Genomic DNA, 24,507 nt, shown 5'->3' on the forward strand with positions numbered 1-24,507 from the left:
AGGTGGGAGGCTGGGTCAGTGAGGGGGGAGGTGGAGGCCCAGGTGGGATGCTGGGTCATTGGGAGGGAGGTGGAGCTCCAGGTGGGAGGCTGGGTCAGGGTCAGCGGGAGAGGTAGAGGGAAGCCCAGGTAGGAGGAAGCTCATTGAGAGAGAGGGGAGACCTAGATGGGGGGCTGGGTCAGTGGGAGGGAGGTGGAGGCCCAGGTGGGAGGCTGGGTCAGGGTCAGTGGGGGAGGTAGAGGGAAGCCTAGGTAGGAGGCAGCTTGGTGAGAGAAAAGGGAGGCCCCCAGGTGGGAGGCTAGGTCAGTGGTTTTATCCCTAGCTGGGGATGGGGTTGTAGCGCTGGAGAGAAGATAGTCAATTTGCGATAACGAGGAAGCAGCCTTGAGCTGGGTCTTGAAGGATGAGTGCGAGTTGATGGAACTCAGGAGAGGAGGATGGATATCGGAGCAGAGTGGGGAAGCTGGGTGGGGCAGAAGTTTCTCAGATGCCAGGTGGAGTTTAATTTGCCTGGAGAAGCCAGCCTGAAAGCCACTGGGAGCCTCACTTTGCCCTGCAGGCGTGGAGGAACCCAAAGGAATGGGAGGGAAAGATCCAGGTGTTAGAAAGTTCCCTCAGGGGTCCCTGCAGGGGATGGAGTAAATCAGGTCAGGACTCAGCACCCACAGAAAAATGTAAGGAGGGAGTGGGCAGTGGTCACCAGAAACTCAATAATCAAAAAGAGAGAGAGAGAGATGTATATGTATATGTTACAGACTTTATTAAGTATTTTCTATTGATGTAAAATTAACCATCTTTGTTTTTTTTTTTTTTTTTTTGAGACGGAGTTTTGTTCTTGTTTGCTTGGGCTGGAGTGCAATGGTGTGATCTCGGCTCACCACAACCGCCGCCTCCCAGGTTCAAGCGATTCTCCTGCCTCAACCTCTCAAGTAGCTGGGATTACGGGCGCGTGCCACGACACCCAGCTAATTTTGTATTTTTAGTAGAGGCAGGGTTTCTCCATGTTGGTCAGGCTGGTCTCAAACTCCTGACCTCAGGTGAGCCGCCTGCCTCGGTTTCCAGAGTGCTGGGATTACTGGTGTGATCCCCTGCACCCAGCCAAAATTAACCATCTTAGGGTGTACAGTTCAGTGACATTTAGTACATTCCCAGTGGAATGTACCTAACTGGTACACTGGTCATTGTGTACCCATCCGTTTTATCAAGTTCCCAAACATTTTCATCGCCCCAAAAGAAAGCCCTATTCAGTGGTCACTCCCCATGCCCCACTCTCTGCAGCCCCTGGAAACCACTCTCCTGTTTTCTGATTCTATGGATTACCTCTTCTGGACACTCGCATACATGGAATCACACATCGAACAGCGTTACCTATCTGACTTCCATCACATAAGCAGGTTCATCCGTGTGTAGCATGTGCCTGTGGTTCATTACATGTATTATGTACTTAAGATATATATAAAGGCCGGGTGCAGTGGCTCATGCCTGTAATCCCAGCACTTTGGGAGGCCACCAAGGCGGGTGAATCACTTGAGGTCAGGAGCTTGAGACCACCTGGCCAACATGGAGAAATGCTGACTCTACTAAAAAAATGCAAAAATTAGCTGGGCGCAGTGGTGTGTGCCTGTCGTCTCAGCTACTCGGGAGGCTGAGGCAGGACACTCGCTTGAACGCAGGAGGCGGAGGTTGCAGTGAGCCCAGATCAAGCCACTGCACTCCAGCCTGAGCAACAGAGCAAGACTCGCTCTCAAAAAAAAAAAAAAAAAAAAGAAAGAAGAGAAAGAAAGAAAGAAATGTATATAAGAGATCTAAAGAAAGAAAGAAGATAAATAAAGAAATGTATATAAGAGATCTATTTGTCACGTGTGTAATCCCAGCACCAGCACTTTGGGAGGCTGAGATGGGCGGATCATGAGGTCAGGAGTTCAAGACCAGCCTGGCCAACATGGTGAAACCCCGTCTCTACTAAAAATACAAAAATTAGCTGGGCATGGTAGCGGGTGCCTGTAGTCCCAGCTACTTGGGAGGCTGAGGCAGGAGAATTGCTTGAACCCGGGAGGTGGAGGTTGCAGTGAGCTGAGATCATGCCATTGCACTCCAGCCTGGGCAATAGAGCGAGACTCAGTCTTGAAAAGAAAGAAAGAAAGAGAGAGAAAGAAGGAAGGAAGGAAGGAAGGAAGGAAGGAAAGAAAAAAAGGAGGGAAGGAGGCAAAGAAAGAAAGAAAGAAGGAAAGGAAGAAAGGAAGGAAGGAAGGAAGGAGTGAAGGAGGGAAGGAGGGAAGGAGGGAAAGAAAAAGAAGGAAGGAAGGAAGGAAGGAAGGAAGGAAGGAAGGAAGGAAGGAAGGAAGGAAGGAGGGAGATCTATTTCACACAATTAAATTGTGCAAGCCTGGTATCCACAGGGTAGGAGGGAAACTAAGGCGGGAGTTAGTGCTGCCATCTGGTGGCAGAATTTCTTCTTCCTCTGGGAAACCTCCGTTTTGCACAACGCCTTTCAGTGGCTTGGATGAAGCCCACCCGTATTACTAAGGGCAATCTTCACTGAGGGCCCATGGACTGCAGATGTTAACGGCGTCTCCGGAACGCCTCCGCAGCGACACCCAGACTGGAGTCTGATGGAATAACCGGAGATTAGAGCCCAGTCAAGTGGACACAGAAAACTAACTTTCGGCCGGGCGCGGTGGCTCACGCCTGTAATCCCAGCACTTTGGGAGGCCGAGGCAGGTGGATCACGAGGTCAGGAGATCGAGACCATCCTGGCTAACACGGTGAAACCCCGTCTCCACTAAATATAAAAAAAATTAGCCGGGCGTGGTGTCGGCTCCTGTAGTCCCAGCTACTCGGGAGGCTGAGGCAGGAGAATGGCGTGAACCCGGGAGGCGGAGCTTGCAGTGAGCCGAGATCGCGCCACTGCACTCCAGCCTGGGCGACAGACTCAAAAACAAAAATAACAACAACAATAACAAAACAACTAACCACCACGCCAGGATAATCTCCCTGACGTAAGATCCACAACCTTAACAACCTTAACAGCATCTGCAAACATACTGGCGGGTCCCAGGGATTTGTGCGTGGACACCTTGCATGTAGGGCAGGGTGGGGGTGGGTGGGGCTATTCTGCCTACCGCAGTGCCCCTCAGAGCTCAGGTCCTGGGAGGGGGGCGGGGCCAAAGCAGGGCCAGCTTCATGAGTTGCCCAGCGACCCATGCTCGAAGGGCCCTACACTTCTCTTTTTTTGTTTGTTTTTGAGACGAAGCCTTACTCTGTTGCTCAGGCTGGAGTGCCAATGGCGAGATCTCGGCTCACTGCAACCTCTGTCTCCCAGGTTCCAGCAATTCTCCTGCCTCAGCCTCACCAGTAGCTGGGACTACAGGTGCCTGCCACCACACCCAGCTACTTTTTGTATTTTTAGTAGAGACGGGGTTTCACCACGTTGGCTAGGCTGGTATTGAACTCCTGACTTCAGGTGATCCGCCTGCCTTGGTCTCCCAAAGTGCTGGAATTACAGGCGTGAGCCACCGCGCCTGGCCTTTTTGTTTGTTTTGGAGAGGGAGTCTCTATCTGTCACTCAGGCTGGAGTGCCAATGGTGAGATCTTGGCTCACTGCAACCTCCGCCTCCTGGGTTCAAGCGATTCTCCTGCCTCAGCCTCCTGAGTTGCTGGGATTACAGGCATGTGCCACCACGCCTGGCTAATTTCTGTGTTTTTAGTAGAGACAGGGTTTCACCATTTGGCCAGGCTGGTCTCAAACTGCTAACCTCAGGTGATCAGCCCAGCTTGGCCTCCCAAAGTGCTGGGATTACAGGAAGGAGCCACCGTGACAAGCCACCACACTTCTTTTTAATGCTCAGCGTTCACCAATTTGAAATTCCTTATGTTTTGAAGAAGGGACCCCGTGTTCTCATTTGCAATAGACCCCACCAATTATGTGACTGGTTCTGGATGGAATAGTGGGAAGGGCAGAGGCCTGGGAGGAAGCAGCTGAGAACAGCAACGATGGAGAGATAAAAGGGAAAGGAACTCTGGATGATATCCTGGCAGCAGCCTGGGAAAGCAAAGAGGGAGAAGAGAGAGGGTGTTCCAGAAGCCTGGAGTGGGAGATGCATTGTCCCTTTCTTGTGGTTTCAAAAGCAGGCCAAGTATGATTAAAAAAAAAAAAAAAAAAAAGAGGGAGGAGAGTGGTCCACTGGACTCAGTAAGATCCAGAGTTCACTTGGGGCCTGGGTGAGAGCAGACCCAAGTGGGGTGTGCAGGGAGAGGTCAGTTTGCAGTGGAGAAGGCCAGAGAGAGAGAGGAGGCCAGAAAGGGCAGAGGGTCAGCAGATAACCCAGGGTGTCCTCTATGAAGGGAAAGAGAGAGAGATAAAGTATCTGGAAGAACATGAAAGGTCAAAGAAAGGTTTTAGGTTTTTTGGTTCATCTGGATACATTCCCAACATTTTTTTTTTTTTTAGACAGAGTCTTGCTCTGTCGCCAGGCTGGAGTGCAGTGGAGCAATCTCAGCTCACTGCAACCTCTGCCTCCCTAGTTCAAGCAATTCTCCTGCCTCAGCCTCCTGAGTAGTTGGGACTACAGGTGTGTTCCACCATGCCCAGCTAACTTTGTGTAGAGATGGGTTTTCGCCATGTTACCCAGGCTGGTCTTGAACTCCTGGACTCAAGCAATCCACCCGCCTCAGCTTCCCAAAGTCCTGGGATTATAGACCTGAGCCACGGTGCCCAGCTGGTTCCTGAGACTGCACCATGATTCCTTAGCTGATTTCAGTGACACATACTGCCAGTGCCCCTACATAATTATATGCCAGTTCCTAGAATCTTTTTGTAATTATTCAGACTTTTATAGCAATCTAATCATCACTACCTGGCAATTTGTTTTCTTAAGTCTAGTGCTATTGAGGGATTTCTAACATTTCCCTTTTCAATGTTTCAGCCCCTCTTCTGAGTAGCAGGGACATGGATGGAACTTTGATCCTATCTTATCCTTAAAGAGCTTACAGGATATTCAGAGGAGAGGAGAGAAGTTGACATGGCACCATCTAGTGGAATGACATAGTCAGCACAGAGCGCAGTGGGAGCATAGAGGAAGAATGCCAGGCCCATCATGTCCAGCTGTGCCAGTTGTGCACTGCACAACTCTGGGGTCATCATATCACAAACTGTGAGTGGAAGAGCCTTGTGAGACTTCCAGGACAGGTTTTTAGGGGTCACTAGATGCTGGTCTAGATCAGGATGGAGGAATCCTGACTCCTAGAAAGGGGTGGGCAGGGAATTGCTGAGGATGTTTGAAGTCTAATGGGATGAACCTTCCCTGTGGTGTGAGGCAGCTCAGCTTTCTAGAGGAAGTTTGGGAAGAAGAGTCCTTGTGAAGGGGTGTTCTACTTGGAGTCATTCGTGTTACCTTCCAGCTCACTCAGGGTACTCATGACCACTTCCCTTTCCCTGGCCCTCAGTCTGCACCCACCACACTGTTCCCCCTGCTGACCTTTGCACCCTTCAGACCACTGCTGCACTTTCTCATTTATCCAAATCACTTTCACCTTCTAGCAGGCTGTGATTGTGCTTGTTATGCCCAAGGGTTACTGTCTGTCTCCTTCTGCAAGAATATAAGCTCCTCGGCTGGGCATGGTGGGTCAGGCCTGTCATCCCAGCACTTTGGGAGGCCGAGGTGGGCAGATCACGAGGTCAGGAGATCGAGACCATCCTGGCTAACACAGTGAAACCCTGTCTCTACTAAAAATACAAAAAATTAGCCGAGCGTGGTGGTGATGCACACCTGTAGTCCCAGCTACTTGGGAGGCTGAGGCAGGAGAATCTCTTGAATCCAGGAGGCGGAGGTTGCAGTGAGCCGAGATTGCGCCACTGCACTACAGCCTGGGTGACAGAGCGAGACTTTGCCTCAAAATGAATGAATAAATAAATAAATAAGCTCCTCACCTGACTTCAAACTATACTACAAGGCTACAATAACCAAAACAGCATGGTACTCGTACAAAACAGAGATATACACCAATGGAATAGAACAGAGCCCTCAGAAATAACATCTACAACCATCTGATCTTTGACAAACCTGACAAAAACAAGAAATGGGGAAAGGATTCCCTATTTAATAAATGGTGCTGGGAAAACTGGCTAGCCATAAGTAGAAAGCTGAAACAGGATCCCTTCCTTACACCTTATACAAAAATTAATTCAAGATGGATTAAAGACTTAAATGTTAGACCTAAAACCATAAAAACCCTAGAAGAAAACCTAGGCAATACCATTCAGGACATAGGCATGGGCAAGGACTTCATGCCTAAAACACCAAAAGCAATGGCAACAAAAGCCAAAATTGACAAATGGGATCTAATTAAACTACAGAGTTTCTGCACAGCAAAAGAAACTACCATTAGAGTGAACAGGCAACCTACAGAATGGGAGAAAATTTTTGCACTCTACTCATCTGACAAAGGGCTAATATTCAGAACCTACAAAGAACTCAAACCAATTTACAAGAAAAAAACAAACAACCCCATCAAAAAGTGGGCAAAGGATATGAACAGACACTTCTCAAAAGAAGACATTTATGCAGCCAAGAGACACATGAAAAAATGCTAATCATCACTAGCCATCGAGAAATGCATATCAAAACCACAAAGAGATACCATCTCACACCAGTTAGAATGGCGATCATTAAAAAGTCAGGAAACAAAGGTGCTGGAGAGAATGTGGAGAAATAGGAATACTTTTACACTGTTGGTGGGACTGTAAACTAGCTCAACCATTGTGGAAGACGACAGTCTGGCAATTCCTCAAGGATCTAGAACTAGAAATATCATTTGACCCAGCCATCCCATTACTGGGTATATGCCCAAAGGATTATAAATCATGCTGCTATAAAGACACACGCACACTTATGTTTATTGTGGCACTATTCACAATAGCAAAGACTCGGAACCAACCCAAATGTCCATCAATGACAGACTGGATTAAGAAAATGTGGCACATACACACCATGGAATACTATGCAGCCATAAAAAAGGATGAGTTCGTGTCCTTTGTAGGGACGTGGATGCAGCTGGAAACCATCACTCTCAGCAAACTATCGCAAGAACAGAAAACCAAACACCGCATGTTCTCACTCATAGGTGGGAATTGAACAACGAGAATACTTGGGCACAGGGCGGGGAACATCACACACCGGGACCTGTCGTGGGGTGGGGGTAGAGGGGAGGGGGGAGGGATAGCATTAGGAGATATACCTAATGTAAATGATGAGTTAATGGGTGCAGCACATCAACGTGGCACATGTATACATATGTAACAAACTTGCACGTTGTGCACATGACCCTAGAACTTAAAGTATAATAAAAAAGAAAAAAAAAATAAGCTCATCAATGGCAAGGATGTTTATTTTGTATATTGATGGACCGCTAGAGCCTCGAACAGTGTCTGGCACACAGGAGAGGACCAACAAATACGGAATGAGAAAAACCAATGCTCCACGGAAAGGAAATGAACCAAGCAGGGAGTTTCTCAACTGTGACCACAAGAGGGCGCTCAAGATACGTGTGAAACTCTCGCAGCCCCGAGGTGGGTGGTCCTCAGCCTGGAGGACCAGGGACAGGTGTGATATGGACCACACCCTTTCTCCTTTTTGAGTCTCTATTTCCCCATGTATAGCGTGGAGATGTAAATGCCTGAAATATGTTCCCGTGAGAAGCAAAAAGCCAACAACGCATGCACTTGAATGTCTTCCAAGGGGTTATTGCATAGGTCGAAATCCATCTAATTGTGTATATTGAGAGGGTTTTTTTTAGTAGAACAATATATCTAAATAAAGTTGCTAAAATGTAAATAAAATAAAATAAATAAAGTATTTATTTAAAAAAGTAAATAAAATAAAAAATAAAACTTGCGTCCAACAACAGAGCCATTAAGCTAGCACAAGAAATCTGAAGGAGAGCAATCCAGACCCCAATAAATCCACAAATATATATAGTGTGTGTATAAATATATATACATATGTATATAAATATACACATATGTACATATATACACATATATACATATATACACATATATACATACACACACACATATATATGTGTATATATATATATTTTTGAGACAGAGTTTTGCTCTTGTTGCCCAGGCTGGAGTGCGATGGCCCGAACTCGGCTAACCTCAACCTCTGCCTCCCGGGTTCAAGCAATTCTCCTACCTCAGCCTTCCAAGTAGCTGGGATTACAGGCATGTGCCATCACGCTTGGCTAATAGAAATACTAATTACATGAAGTGACCAGTGAGCACAGTAATCCTGTGAAATTATTAAAACATTAAATGGAAGCTCTGGTTGAAAAGGGCAATACATTCCTAGCAGGATGGGAGACATATTCACCAAAATCAATCATGTGTATGTATACTAACAAAAAATAATTTAAAAATGAAGTGAGGAGAGGAATTTTATTTACAAAACCTCCAAAGTAATAAAATGAGTGGGAAGAAATTTAGTAAAATAAATAAAGGATGTGTATACTAAAAATTACAAAAAATGCTGTGGAGAAGTTAAAGATCTAAATAGATGGAGAGGCCGAGCGTGGTGGCTCACTCCTGTAATCTCAGCATTTTGGGAGGCCAAGGCAGACAGGTCACCTGAGGTCAGGAGTTCGAGACCAGCCTGACCTACATGGGGAAACTGGTTTCCACTAAGAAACAAACAAACAAAGAAAAAGGAAACAAAAATTAGCCAAATGTGATGGGGCGCACCTGTAATCCCAGTTACTCAGGAGGCTGAGGCAGGAGAATCGCTTGAACCTGGGAGTCGCAGGTTGCAGTGAGCCGAGATCGTGCCACTGCACTCCAGCCTGGGTGACAGAGCCAGACTCCATCTCAAAATGAATAAATACATACATACATATAAAAATGGAGAAACAGTTCATACATTCACAATAGCATCCAAAAAAATATAAGACATAAAAATTAACAAAAAGTGTCATCTTGCAACAGTAACATAATATGAATAAACCTCACTGACCACATCCTTCCTCATTCTTAGAAAGGGAATCATGGTCAGAGTGGTTGACCTGTGGCCGTGTAATTCTGTCCAAATATCCCTGAATGGTAAATGTGAAAACAGTAGAATGAATTCCATTGAAAATAAGAAAACAAGAAGAAATAAAGTCAGAACTCAAAAGTGTTTTTTAAGGGTTATTGGGATGGAATTTTGTTTGTTGTTTTGAGATGCAGACTTGCTCCATCACCCAGGCTGGAGTGCAATGGTGCGATCTCAGCTCACTGAGATCTCCGCCTCCCGGGTTGAAGCCATTCTCCTGCCTCAGCCTCCTGAGTAGCTGAGATTATAGGCGCCTGCCCCTATGCCCGGATAATTTTTGTATTTTTAGTAGAGACGGGATTTCACCTTATTGGCCAGGCTGGTCTCGAACTCCAACCCCTCAGGTGATCAGCCCGCCTTGGCCTCCCAAAGTGCTGGGATCACAGGAAGGAGCCACCGTGACAAGCCACCACACTTCTTTTAATGCTCAGCTGCCACCAATTTGAAATCCTTATGTTTTGAAGAAGGGACTCCGTGTTCTCATTTGCAATAGACCCCACCAATTATGTGGCTGGTTCTGGATGGAACAGCGGGAAGGGCAGAGGCCTGGGAGAAAGCAGCCGAGAACAGCAACGATGGAGAGATAAAAGGGAAATGAACTCTGGACGATATCCTGGCAGCAGCCTGGGAAAGCAAAGAGGGAGAAGAGAGAAGTGCGTCCCAGAAGCCTGGAGAGGAAGATGCACCGTGCCTTCCTTGTGGTCTCAAAAGCAGGCCAAGTATGATTTTTTTTTTTTTTTAAGGCCAGGCGCGGTGGCTCAAGTCTGTAATTTCAGCACTTTGGGAGGCTGAGATGGGTGGATCATGAGGTCAGGAGTTCAATACCACCCTGGCCAACATGGTGAAACCCCATCTCTACTAAAAATACAATAATTAGCTGGGCGTGGTGGTGCAAGTCTGTAATCCCAGCTACTCGGGAGGCTGAGGCAGGAGAATCGCTTAAATCCGGGAGGCAGAGCTTGTAGTGAGCCGAGATTGCACCACTGCACTCCAGTTTGGGCGACAGAGGGAGACTCCGTCTCAAAAAAAAAAAAAAAAAAAAAAAGATCCTCGATGGCAAGGATGTTAGTTTTGTATATTGACGGACCGCTAGGGCCTCAAACAGTGTCTGGCACACAGGAGAGGGCCAACCATTACTGAATGAGAAAAATGAATATCGGATGGTAAAGAAATGAACTAAGCAGGAGTTTCTCCACTGCGACCACAAGAGGGCGCCCGAGATACGCGTCAAACTCTCGCACTCCCAAGGTGGGTGGTCTCTGCTCCTCAGCCTGGAGGACCAGGGACAGGTGTGACCTGGACCACACCCTTTCTCCTTTGTGAGCCTTTATTTCCCCATGTGTAGCGTGGAGATGGAAATGCCTGAAATACGTTCCCGTGAGACGCAAAAAGCCAACAACGCATGCACGTGAATGTCTTCTAAGGGGTTATTGCATAAGTCGAAATCCATCTAATTGTGTACATTGAGAGGGGTTTTTTTTTTTTAGTAGAACAATAATAGCTAAATAAAGCTGCTAAAAAGTAAACAAAATAAAAATAAAACTTGCAATGAACAACAACAGAGTCATTAGGCTAGAGCAAGAAATCTGAAGGATGGCAATCCAGATCCCAATAAATGCACGAAGTTAGGTTTTTTTTTTGAGACAGAGTTTCGCTCTTGTTGCCCAGGCTGATTTGCAATGGTGCAATCTCAGCTCACTGCAACTGCTGCCTCCCGGGTTTAAGCAATTCTCCTACCTCAGCCTTCCGAGTAGCTGGGATTACAGGCATGTGCCACCACGCCCGGCTAATAGAAATATTGATTACATGAAGCGACCAGTGAGCACAGCGCTATCCTGTGAATTTATTAAAACATAAAACTAAATGGAAGCTCTGGAGTTGAAAAGTACAACACATTCCTAGCAGGATGGGAGACATTCACCAAAATCAATCATGTGTCTATATACTAACGAACAATAATTTAAAAATGAAACGAGGAGAGCAATTTCATTTATAAAGCCTCCAAAATAATAAAATGAATGGGAAGAAATTTTATTAAAAAGTATTAAATTGAGTATGTGTCAACCTTATAACTAAAAAAAAAAAAAATTATTTATACCTGAGAAAAAAAATAAAATGAAATAAAAGTGCCCACTTGAAGGAGTTGAGAGTATTGGCTTAGAAAGAACAGGTGGCCAGGTGCGGTGGCTCACACCTGCCATCCCAGCACTTTGGGAGGCCGAGGCGGGCACATAAATAAAATATTTAAAAATCTTTTATTAAAAAGAAATGAAAGACGTGGATAGTAAAACTTACAAAAGATGCTGAGGAGAAGTTAAAGATCTAAATAAATGGAGAGACCGAGTGTGGTGGCTCACGCCTGTAATCTCAGCACTTTGGAAGGCCAAGGCAGGTGGATTACCTGAGGTCAGGAGTTTGAGACTAGCTTGGTAAACATGGGGAAATCTGATGTGTACTAAAACAAACAAATAAACCAACAAAAACTTAGCTCCAGCCTGGGCAATAGAGCCAGACTCTGTCACGAAATTAATAAACAAATAATACGTACATACATAAATGGAGAAACAGTTTATACATTCACAATAGCATCCAAAATAATAAATGTAAGAAATAAAATGAACCAAAAGTGTTGCAAAGCAGTAACATAATATGAATAAACCTCACTGACCACATCCTTCCTCATTCTTAGAAAGGGAATCATGGTCCTAGTGGTTGACCTGTGGCCGTGTAATTCTGTCCAAATATCCCCGAATGGTAAATGTGAAAACGGTAGAATGAATTCCATTGAAAATAAGAAAACAAGAAGAAATAAAGTCAGAACTCAAAAGTATTTTTGAAGGGTTATTGAGATGGATTTTTTTTTTTTTTTTTTTTTTTTTTTTTTTTTTAGACAGAGACTCGTTCTGTTGCCCAGGCTAGAGTACAATGGTGCGATCTCCGCTCACTGCAACCTCCACCTCCTGGGTTGAAGCCGTTCTGCTGCTTCAGCCTTCTGAGTAGCTGGTATTATAGGCATGCACCATCATGCCTGGCTAATTTTTTGTATTTTTAGTAGAGACGGGGTTTCACCATATTGGCCAGGCTGGTCTCGAACTCCTCACCTCAGGTGATCCACCCACGTCGGCCTCCCAAAACGCTGGCATTACAGGCATAAGCCACCGCGCCCGGCCTATTTCTTATTATTTGATAATATTTGTAGTATCACATATCAATTTACGATGATAAGTGCACTTAACGTAAGATCTATCTTCTCAGCAAATGTATGAGGCTACAAGGCAGCATTGTTCCCTGCACACAGTAAAGCCGCACAGGAGACTCTAGGGTTTCCTCCTCCCGCATGACTGCAACTCAGGAGGGAAAATGAGGAGGTATCAGTCATAGGAAAGAGATCTTGGTACCTTGCCTGTTCTTTTTTTTCTTTGTGTTTTTTTTTGAGACAGAGTCTCGCTCTGTTGCCCAGGCTGGAGTACAGTGGCCGGATCTCGGCTCACTGCAAGCTCCGCCTCCCGGGTTCATGCCATTCTCCTGCCTCAGCCTCCTGAGTAGCTGAGACTACAGGCACCTGCCACCGCGCCTGGCTAATTTTTTGTATTTTTAGCAGAGACTGGGTTTCACTGTATAAGCCAGGATGGTCTCGATCTCTTGACCTCATGATCTGCCCGCCTCGGCCTCCCAAAGTGCTGGGATGACAGACGTGAGCCACCGCGCCCGGCCGCCTGTTCTTTCTAAGCCAATACCCTCAGCTTCTTCAAGGGGGCACTTTTATTTCATTTTATTTTTTCCCTCAGGTATAAATAATTTTTTTTTTTTCAGTTATAAGGCTGACACATACTCAATTTAAAAATTCAAATAAAAACACCTCAAAAAATGAAGAGCCATTTAAACTCCCTTGACCTAATATTAATTGCTACAAACATCTTGATTAATATTTTCCTACAAACGTCTCCTTCCATAAACGTGTGTGTAAATCTGCATACATAATTTCACTCACACGTGGCCTCTATATACATGTTTTTTTCCTGTTTTGTTCACTCAACAAAATCCTCGGCATCTTCCATGTCAATAAAAGTTAAGCAGCACCATCTTTTTTTTTTTTTGAGATGGAGTCTTGCTCTGTCACCCAGGCTGGGGTGCAGTGGCCGGATCTCAGCTCACTGCAAGCTCCGCCTCCCGGGTTTACGCCATTCTCCTGCCTCAGCCTCCCGAGTAGCTGGGACTACAGGCGCCCGCCACCTCGCCCGGCTAGTTTTTTGTATTTTTAGTAGAGACGGGGTTTTCACTGTGTTAGCCAGGAGGGTCTCGATCTCCTGACCTCGTGGTCCGCCCGTCTCGGCCTCCCAAAGTGTTGGGATTACAGGCGTGAGCCAGCACCATCATTTTTAATGACTACACAGTATTCCATTGCATTGGATTGGGGGGGGCATTGTTGAACATTTAAGTGTCTATTAAGTGATGAGCAATATATTTCTAATTCACTGCTCTTCATTCTACAAGTATTTACTGAACATCTGTTATGTGCCCGGCCCTAAGTACCAGTGATAGAGTGATGATCAAGACAGAAGAGGTCCCTGGCCAAGTGAAGTCTCCATTCTAACTGTGGGAGGGGACAGCGTACAAGTCAATGAGTAGATAATTAGAAAGGAGGATGAACATCAAGAGGGAACGAAGACAAACCTCCTTAGCAAAGGGATGGGTGTCAGGGGAGTGGATTTCTTTCAACAGAGTGGTCTGGGAAGGCCCTTGTTGCTGAGGTGGTGCTGAGCAGAGACCTGGAGGCTGTGGTGCAAAGCAGGAGGTCAGCGCATCCAGGCAGAGATGAGGAACCCTGAGGCAGGGAGGGACCTGGTATCTTCAGGGAACAGCAGGAATGTCATGTGGCCTGAGGGCAGGGAGTGAGGGGCACAGGGACCAATCTTAAATTGGAGAGCTGAGTGAGTGTCCTGTAGGTCGCAGAGTTTGGGTTTTGGGCAAAGTGCACTGTGAAGTCACTGGAGATTTCAATGGTAACAAAACAATCTGATTTATGCTTTTAAAGGATCACTCTGGGGCCGGGTGCAGTGGCTCACACTTGTAATCTCAGCACTTTCGGAGGCCGAGGCGGGCAAATCACGGTCAAGAGATCGAGACCATCCTGGCCAACATGGTGAAACCCTGTCTCTACTAAAAAGACAAATAAATGAGCTGGGTGTGGTGGTGCGTGCCTGTAATCCCAGCTACTCTGGAAGCTGATGCAGGAGAATCACTTGAACCTGGGAGGCGGAGGTTGCAACGAGCTGAGATTGCACCACTGCACTGCAGCCTGGTGACACAGCAAGACTCCGTCTCAGAAAAAAAAAAAAAAAAAGATCACTCTGGCTACAATGTAGAGAGGGGCAACTGAGTAGCAAGAAATGAGCATGGAGAGACCAGCTAGGGGATGTTCCCTGGAGGAAGGGAGAGAGGGTGAACTGGCACCGTGGTGCTGGCAAGCCCGTGGCTGCATGAGGATGGATTCTGAAGGCAGAACAAGGGGAGAGGGTGAGAAAGAGAAGCAGTCGAGGGGATTTCTGGGTCTGCAGCTTGTCCAGGTGGGTCGTCGGGGGAGAAAACGTGGGAGAGCCACAGTTTTAATTTTCTCATGTCAATCCTTCCACTGTTTGTTTCTGGGTGAGTATAAGTCAGTATGAATGTATATTCTGATTCCCCCAATTCTTGGCACAATACAGACGTCATCCTGATGTTAATATCTAACCATACACTCTGGGATCTTGCCATAGAAGTACATAGGCTATTTTCTTTTTTTTTTTTCTTTTTTTTTTTTTTGAGAGAAGTCTCACTCTGTTGCCCAGGCTGGAGTGCAGTGGCGCCATCTCGGCTCACTGCACTCTCCACCTCCCAGGTTGAACCAATTCTCCTACTCAGCCTCCTGTGCTGAAATGATAGGGGCCCACCACCAGGTCGGGCTATTTTTTTTGTATTTTTAGTAGAAACAGGGTTTTACCATGTTGGCCAGGCTGGTCTGGAACTCCTGGCCTCAGGGGATCTGCCTGCATCCGCCTTCCAAAGTGCTGGATTACAGTCAGGAGTCACCGCGCCTGGCCCATGGGGTATTTTCAAATATATTTCTCCCTGGTCGTCTACATTCCAGGGTGACTGATGAGAAGTCTGGTGTAATTATGATAATAGAAAGTTAGTACACCATTGTCTTTTTTCTCCCACCTGTGAAGTCTTCTTTATTCTCTTTTTCCTTCGTGATAATGCAGCTTGGTGAGTGCGGTGAGCCCTTAGGGTAGTATTTCTTCTTTCTCCCTGGCATCACTGCTGGCTGGCTTCCTCCTTTCTGCCCTTACTTCTTGTTTTTCATTCCATCTACATACGTTGCATGTTCAGTGATTAATTTCCCAAACTTCATAATTTCCTTCTTCCTTCCTTCCTTCCTTCTTCTTCATTCCCTCCCTCCCTCCCTCCCTCCCTCCCTTTCTCCCTCCCTCCCTCCCTTCCTTTCTCCTCCCTCCCTCCCCCCTCCCTCCCTCCCTCCCTTCCTCCCTCCCTCCCCCCTCCCTCCCTCCCTTTCTCCCTCCCTCCTCCCTTTCTCCCTCCCTCCCCCCTCCCTCCCTTCCTTTCTCCCTCCCTCCCTTCCTTTCTCCCTCCCTCCCTCCCTCCCTCCCTCCCTCCCTCCCTCCCTCCTTTCTCCCTCCCTCCCTCCCTCCCTCCCTTCCTTTCTCCCTCCCTCCCTCCCTCCCTCCCTTCCTTTCTCTCTCTCTCTTAGACAGTGTCTCTGTCACCCACACTGGAGTACAGTGGCACGATCTCGGTTCATTGCAACCTCTGTCTCCCAGGTTCAAGCAATTCTCCTGCCTCAGCCTCCCGAGTAGCTGGGACTACAGGCGGGCACCACCATGCCGGCTTTTTTTTTAAGTAGAGACGGAGTTTGGAGTTTCACCATGTTAGCCAGGATGGTCTCGATCACCTGACCTCATGATCCGCCCGCCACAGCCTCCCAAAGTGCTGGGATTACAGGCGTGAGCCACCGCGCCTGACCCCAAACTTCATAATTTCTTAAAAAAAAAAAAAAAAAGGTGCACTTAAAACAACACACATTTCATTTTAAGTGTGATTTTTATTGCATCTAAGTTTCGATATGAATAACATTGTCTGTTCATTTCTAAATATGTCACAACTTCCGTGTGTGTGTGTTTTTTAACAGTCACTCAGAATTTATGCAGATTTTTGTTGTTTTAAAAATGTGTGTTTTTTAAACGTTTGATTTTTGTCTCTTATGTAATTTCTGTAGTCACAAAATGTGGTTTCATTGTATCAAATCTTTGGAGTATTTTGAGACCTCCTTGGTGGATGAAAAGTGGTCAATTTTTGTCGATTTTTCATATGTTTCTGAAAGAATGTGGGCTCTCCATGGGTGCTGTTTTGTGCGTATAACAACACACCAATAATGAAAATAACAGTTATGATAACAACCATTAATAATCAATATTAGGCTGGGCGCAGTGGCTCATGCCTGTAATCCCAGCACTTTGGTAGACCGAGGCAGGCAGATCACCTGAGGTCAGGAGTTTGAGACCAGCCTGGCCAACATGGTAAAACCCCATCTCTACTAAAAATACAAAAATTAGCTGGGCATGGTGGCAGAGGCCTATAATCCCAGCTACTCAGGAGTCTGAGGCAGGAGAATCACTTGAACCTGGGAGGCAGCGGTTGCAGGGTGCCAAGATTGTGCCATTGCACTCTAGCCTGGGTGACAAGAGTGAAACTCAATCTCAAAAAATAAATAAGTAAATAACAATAATCAATATTAGAACCCTTAGTAACTTCAGGCTCAGTCTGACTACTTTTCATTTTTAAGAAAGCATGCTTACTTTTGCCTTTCATTTTTCTATTTTTAAAAAAACTTTGTAAACATTTATGAGGTACAAGTGTAATTTTGTTGTATGTACAGACTGCATAGTGATGAAATCCGGACTTCCAGGGTATCCATCACCCAAATAATGTGCATTGTACCCATTAAGTAATTTTCTTTTCTTTTTTTGAGACAGAGTCTTGCTCTGTTGTCCAGGGTGGAGTACGGTGATGCAATCTCGGCTCACTGCAACCTCTGTCTCCTGTGTTCAAGCGATTCTCCTGCCTCAGCCTCCTGAGTAGCTGGGACTACAGTGTATACCACCACACCTGGCTAATTGTTTGTATTTTTAGTAGAGATGGGATTTCACCATGTTGGCCAGGCTGGTTTCGAACTCCTGACCTCAGGTAATCTGCCCGCTTCAGCCTCCCAAAATGCTGGGATTACAGATGTGAGCCACCGTGCCCAGCCGGTTATCAAGTAATTTCAGTGTGAGTACCATTAACATAATTACACACTGAATAATCACAGCAGTTCTATGAGTTAGGCACCACTGCTTTTTTACTTTACAGAGGAAGAGGCAGAGAAATAGAGAGGTTAATAAACTTAGTTTAAAGCTACAGAGCTTATAACTGGCACGACCAAAATTAAAAATCTAGAGATCTGGCCTCTGGAATTGTACTGATAATCATACACTCATAACTTTCCCTGTACTTCCTATGTGCTAAGTCTCTTCATTCATCATTCATTAAAAAAAATATATTATATATATATATATATATTTTTTTTTTTTTTCTGAGACGGAGTTTTGCTCTGCCGCCCAGGCTGGAGTGCAGTGGCGCAGATCTCGGTTCACTGCAAACTCCACTTCCCAGGTTCACGCCATTCTCCTGCCTCAGCCTCCTGGGTGGCTGGGACTACAGGCGCCCGCCACCTCACCCGGCTAATGTTTTGTATTTTTGGTAGAGATGGGGTTTCACCATGTTAGCCAGGATGGTCTCGATCTCCTGACCTTGTGATCTGCCCACCTTGGCCTCCCAAAGTGCTGGGATTACAGGCGTGAGCCACCGCGCCCGGCCATCAAAAATATTTATTATGTACTGTGTGCCAGGGAGTGCTTCAGGTGCAGGGACACTATAGGAAACACTGCAGAAAAAGAATCTGTGGCTTCATGAGGATACATTGTAGTGGGAAGGCAGATAGTCTACAATATTAATAAGTAAAATACATGCACATATGCCAAAGATTAATGATATATGCTGAGGAAAGAAGAAAGGCAGTGAGAAGTGATATGAAATCTGGAGGGAGTGTTGCAACTTCAGACAGGATGGTCCAAGAAGGTCTGAAGGATAAGGAGATACTGGGGTTGACAGTGAAGGAGAGGGAGAGGGGAGCCCTGCGCCTGTCTGGGTGAAGAGCGTTCCGGGTCCAGCATGGCATGTGGATAAGCCTGGAGGCAGATGCGTGCTTGATGATTTTTAGGAATAGTAAGGAGGTCACTGGGACTGCATCACAGTCAGTGAAAGGCAGAGTCGGAGGAGATGCTATCAAAGCACTAACCTGAGCTGGGGGATGGAAGTTGCAGTCGTGTCAATAGACTGAGGAGGGAAGCCCTGGTAGGCTTCTGAGCGGAAGAGTGGCACAGAGTGGCGAATGTTTTTATTGTATTGTGTTGTTATTTTACTACCCAATTGCATTTTCTTATCAGCATACCTTATTTTATGAAATTAGACCTGCATTTGGGAGGGAGAGTCTGATTTTCATGAAGGCATGTGGTACGCTTGTGACGATGACGCCAGCATTCCGGGTCAGCGGCCGTCAGCCCTGTCTCTGGGACATCTTGATGCAAGATGCTAATCAAATTAATTAACTCCCTGAGCGTCAGTGTTCTCATCTGTGAAACTGGCCTAAGGATGACAACATCTTCCCACAGTTGTGAGAATTAAAGAAATTACCCGTAAGGAGGACTCAGGGCAGTGTCTGGCATAGAGCAAGAGATCGGAAAAGTTACCTCTTCCTTGGATTGCCTCACACCGTTGTGACTTCGGGAAGCCATCTCACCAATATGTTCCAGACGAAAATATGATGATGCCACACTGAGGCTCAAAGCCTTTGCCACTCTCTTGAGGGTAAAATACCAAAACTCTACTTGGCCTTTTAGAGACTCCTGCTCAACCCATACACATTCTCTCCTTCGTTATTTTTTCCATCTGGAATCCACTCAACTTACAACAGGCAAATTATCTCCCGATGGGGACTTTCACAGAAGCTGTCTCCTCGGCCCACGTCTCCCGCAAGCCCCGCACGCTGCTGTTCCTGTTGCCAGTTTGTCAGTCCTCAGCCCCTGGTTACACTTCACAGTGCAAGTGGCTTCCTTTCCCTGGGTCAGCTCTCAGGGTCGAGTCCCTCTTTCCTCCCTCCCTCCCTCCCTCCCTCCTTCCTTCCTTCCTTCCTTCCTTTCTTTCTTTTTCTTTCTTTCTTTTTCTTTCTTTCTTTCTTTCTTTTTTCTTTCTTTCTTTCCTTCTTTCTTTCTTTCTCTTTTTCTTTCTTTCTTTCTTTCTTTCCTTCTTTCTTTCTTTCTTTCTTTTCTTTCTTTCTCTCTCTCTCTCTTTCTTTCTTCTTCTTTCTTTCTTCTTTCTTTCTTTCTTCTCTTTCTTTCTTTCTCTCTCTCCCTTCTTCCCTTTCTTTCCTTCCTTCTTTCTCTCTTTCCTTCTGTCTTTCTCCTTCTTTCCTTCCTTTCCCCGCCTCCCTCCCTTCCTTCCTTCCTTCCTTCCTTCCTTCCTTCCTTCCTTCCTTCCTCTCTTCTTGCTCTGTCATCCAGCATGGAGTGCAGTGGTGCCATCTCAGCTCACTGCAACCTCCGTCTCGTAGGTTCAAGTGATTCTCCTGCCTCAGCCTCCTGAGTAGCTGGGGTTACAGGTGCGTGCCACCATGCCCCACCACCACGGGCTAATTTTTGTATTTTTGGTACAGATGGGGTTTCCCCATGTTGACCAGGCTGGTCTTGAAATTCTGACCTCTGGTGATCCACCTGCCTCGGCCTCCCAAAGTGCTGGGATTACAGGAGTGAGCCACCATGACTGGCCCAAGTCTGCTTTTCACACAAGGTCATAGGATATTTTTTTCTCTAGAGCACTTACTGCATCAGCAGACATGGCTCTCAGTGTCACAAAACTCATGGCTCTCTTACATGGTGTAGGGTTGTCCCTGGAGGCAGCTGCCCCATAAGGGACTCTATCTCCGTCCTTCTTGCACTTAGCTGTGGACTCCCGACTAATTCCCACCCTTGGAATGTGAGCAGCAGTGATAAGCGACACTCAGATTTTTTATTTAAAAGGCACAGATGAGCCCTTTCCACTCTCTCTTTCTCTTTCCCCTCGCTAGTAACAGAACACTCCAAGGTTCTAGGGGAGGTTGGACCCCAAACTTGGAAGAATCTGGGCACCTGAGTCACCCAATGGAGGAGCTCCAGCTGCCAACCGGGGTCCCCCACATGGAAGTGTCACACGAGTGAGTAGTGACCATTCCATTGTGAAAACTGCAGATAGTTAGAGGCTAGTTTGTTAAAATCTACCGTTAGTACGCTTTGTATGACTTTTTTTTTTGAGATAGAGTTTTGCTTTTGTTGCCCAGGCTGGAGTGCAATGACGAAATCTCGGTTCACCACCACCTCTGTCTCCTGGTTCAAGCAATTTTCCTGCCTCAGCCTCCCTAGTAGCTGGGATTACAGGCATGCACTACCATGCCCAGCTATTTTTTATTTTTTTATTTTTTTATTTTTAGTAGAGATGGGGTTTCACCATGTTGATCAGGCTGGTCTTGATCTCCTGACCTCAAGTGATCCGCCTGCCTCAGGCTCCCAAAGTGCTGGGATTTCAGGTGTGAGCCACCGTGCTCGGCCTATACAACGTTTGAATACTCAGATGTGTGTTCTCCACATTAGACTGTGAGGTCCGTGGACTTGTGTGGCTCGTCTCTGACACAGACTCAAGCCCTTAATAGGTGCCTGGATATGTATGTTTTGATTCACACAAAAAGAACGTTGACCAAGCCTCACTGATGAAGGCTCACTGGGGAGGTGGACCACTGAAGGTTGTATATTCTGGATGGGGTGTAGGCAGCGTCGCCGTCTCCTTCAAGTCTGACCTCCAGGTTGGTGTTCAGACTCCCCCTCCACACCCCACAGTCATGGCTGCCCGTCTGGATTTGGTGTTTGGGTCAGAGATGACGTTCGGGCCGGGCATATGGATGATGACGTCTAAAGAGACAGTTCTCTCCTTTACCCCAGTCATGGGAAGGAAGAACGAAGCCTCATGGTGCCTTGCTGGGAGATACTTGGTAAGAAACCACAAGACAGTCGGGACCGAGTCTCTTTTTTTTTTTTTTTTGAGGCGGAGTCTCGCTCTGTCGCCGGGACTGGAGTGCAGTGGCCAGATCTCAGCTCACTGCAAGCTCCGCCTCCCGGGTTTACGCCATTCTCCTGCCTCAGCCTCCCGAGTAGCTGGGACTACAGGCGCCTGCCACCTCGCCCAGCTAGTTTTTGTATTTTTAGTAGAGACGGGGTTTCACCGTGTTAGCCAGGATGGTCTCGATCTCCTGACCTCGTGATCCGCCCGTCTCGGCCTCCCAAAGTGCTGGGATTACAGGCTTGAGCCACCGCGCCCGGCCGGGACCGAGTCTCTGAGCACTGCATCCCGAACATCTGCCGTCTGCAAAGCGGGGCCGGCGCAGGCAGCACAGCGCCCCTTACCATGCTTTCTTCCTGGACTTTCCCTTGACCGGTCTTGGCATGGCAGGCGAGGGATCGAGGGATCAGGGCTGGGAGGCGGGGAAGACAGCTCTCTCCCTGGGCCCATGTCTGGTTAGATCAATGCTGTGGGGGTTTAGTGATTGAAGAGGGAGCAGAGATGATGGCAGGAAGGCATTAACTGCCTAAGCCTCAGGCTTCGCAGCCCCAGGCTGGGACCAAGAGCTTACAGACTTCATCAAGTGCAGATTTCGAGCAAAGTACTGAGCATTTTAAATCCAGATTTCTCTTCCAGAGCTGAGTCTGGGCCACAGGACCTGAACTCAGGAGGGTCAGTCTCTCCAGTAATGGTGAGGGTCTGTCTTCTTGGAGCAACACAACGGACCCCCACCAGAAGAGTGGATGCTGGGTACCGAAGGGCTGGGCTGAGAGGGTTACTTTGGCAGTGGTTCTGGAGTCTAAATTTCTAAGGGCCTGGAGCTCATGAGACTCTAGATGCTGATTCTTTTCTGGAGAACTTCTCCAGAGTCACCATCCTGGCTGGTCCAGACTCAACATTCCATGTGAAGAGCTCTGGGAACCTCTGGGGCTGGGAGCCTTCTGGGCCTGATGAGTCCCGGTGGGATGGAGAAGACGATCTTGACGTTAAAGATAAAGATTTCGGTGGGAGTCCAGGAAAATGTCCCAGCTGTCCATCATACCCACAACAGCAAACGACTCAGGACTTTGCCACGGTCACCATGGCAGCCAAAACCACAGCTGGTGATCTGGGGCTGGACTCATACCCAGAGGTTACCCGGGTTCAGGTTCTGCATCCTCGGTTCAGAGAAAGAGGAAACGGAGTGGGCCGTGGGGACCCCGTCCTTCATCGAACTCCAGAACGAAGGGAACTGGGAGGGGAGAAGGCGACTACCCTTGCACAGAGAAGCTTCCCTCGGTTCTAGTGGTTTCTATGGCTCTCTGCAGGTTAGCTAAGATGTGCACGGGTTCCAGAAGCAATATGAGAACTTTTATCTTTAATATTACTTGAAACTTTGGTTTTGATTTCCTTCTAAGTACAGAGGAGTCAATCACCCCACATGGCCCATCAATCAGGGTGTCACAACGTCATGCTCCTTGGCTGTTCAGTCTCAGGTACGTTTCTTCTTCTTTTTCTTCTTTTTTTTTTTTTTGAGACGGAGTCTGGCTCTGTCACCCAGGCTGGAGTGCAGTGGCCAGATCTCGGCTCACTGCAAGCTCCGCCTCCCGGGTTTACGCCATTCTCCTGCCTCAGCCTCCCGAATATCTGGGACTACAGGCGCCCGCCACCTCACCCGGCTAGTTTTTTTTTGTATTTTTTAGTAGAGACGGGGTTTCACCGTGTTAGCCAGGATAGTCTCGATCTCCTGACCTCGTGATCCGCCCGTCTCGGCCTCCCAAAGTGCTGGGATTACAGGCTTGAGCCACCGTGCCCGGCCCGTTTCTTCTTGAGATTATTTTTCACATGAGGCAGAGATGTGTGGTTGCTCACCAGAAAAAAAAAAAAAAAAAATTCTGTGCTTCCCCTTACAGTGCATGCATTGGAATCTCTGGGAGGTGGCTACCCCCACCAAGGGACTTTTCTCCTAGTCTCCTTTGCATCCATGTGTGACTGACCATAATGACTATTTATAGCCAAAAGTCTGGACAGAAATGATGTGCGTCAATCAACGTTGTAAGTGTGCAAATATTTTCTGTGTCTCCTCTTTCTGTGTGAAGGATGGGACGCCATTGCCCAAGGGGATGATATGATGGCAGAAACGGGTCTCCCTGAGTCATCCTGGAGATAAAATTCAAATTTCGCCCAGAGAAACCCTCATTGGTCATTTACATGAGTGAGATGCCAAACCTTATTGTGTTAAGCCGTCGGTATTTTTTTTTTTGAGACGGAGTCTCTCTCTGTCGCCCAGGCTGGAGTGCAGTGGCACGGTCTGGGCTCACTGCAAACTCCACCTCCTGGGTTCCTGCCATTCTCCTGCCTCAGCCTCCTGGTAGCTGGGACTACAGGCGCCCGCCACCTTGCCCGGCTCATTTTTTGTGTTTTTAGTAGAGATGGGGTTTCACCGTGTTTGCCAGGAGGGTCTCGATCTCCTGACCTTGTGATACGCCTGCCTCAACCTCCCAAAGTGCTGGGATTACAGGCGTGAGCCACTGCCCCCAGCCGGCCTTTTAAGACTTACTTATTATGGTGGTGAATGTCACCCTCACTCTTATCTCACAATAGTAGCTAAATAATTTGTGATTTGCTCTTTGATCCTGTCCCTATCATCATTAGACTCAGAGCTCTGTCGATGGCAGGGGCTGGATATGTTTATGTTTTGTTCACTCCTGAATCTCAAACATCAAGCAGATAATAAGCAATTGATAAATATTGGTTGTTGGGCTTCTGAAGAAAGAATAGTCACACATTGGTGTTTAGAAAAGTTTATAAGGGAAGTAGCCGAGTGCGGTGGCTCATGCCTGTCATCTCAGCACTTTGGGAGGTCGAGGCGGGCGGATCACCTGAGGCCAGGAATTCAAGACTAGCCTGGCCAACGTGGGGAAACCCTGTCTCTACTAAAAATACAAAAATTAGCTGGGTGTGGTGGCACGTGCCTGTAATCCCAGCTACTCGGGAGGCTGACGCAGAAGAATCATTTGAACCCAGGAGGTGGAAGGTTGCAGTCAGCTGAAATTGTGCCACTGCACTCTAGCCTGGGTGACGAGAGCGAGACTCTGTCTCAAAAAAAAAAAAAAAGAAGAGAGAAGTTTATAGGGCAAGTGGCTTGTCTGAGGTCACTGAGGCTGTGGGACAGCACGTCACAGGAGAAGCTCATTCT

At 47.1% G+C, this 24,507-nt stretch overlaps 1 protein-coding gene and 1 long non-coding RNA gene across 2 annotated transcripts in view; one reads left to right on the forward strand and one right to left on the reverse strand.

The window, feature by feature from the left end:
- The window catches only part of LILRB3 (leukocyte immunoglobulin like receptor B3), a 250,857-nt gene that overhangs the window by 197,390 nt on the left and 28,960 nt on the right, over nt 1-24,507 (forward strand). The gene's annotated exons all lie outside the window — the stretch shown is intronic.
- On the reverse strand, nt 14,878-23,840 carry LOC117093705. The gene is made up of 2 exons (XR_004441208.1): nt 23,807-23,840; nt 14,878-14,991 (listed from the first exon to the last, which is right to left on the reverse strand). It is a non-coding gene; the product is annotated as an uncharacterized LOC117093705 (long non-coding RNA).

Source organism: Trachypithecus francoisi, unplaced genomic scaffold, assembly GCF_009764315.1.
Source record: "Trachypithecus francoisi isolate TF-2019V2 unplaced genomic scaffold, Tfra_2.0 Lachesis_group12, whole genome shotgun sequence".
NCBI lineage: Eukaryota > Metazoa > Chordata > Mammalia > Primates > Cercopithecidae > Trachypithecus > Trachypithecus francoisi.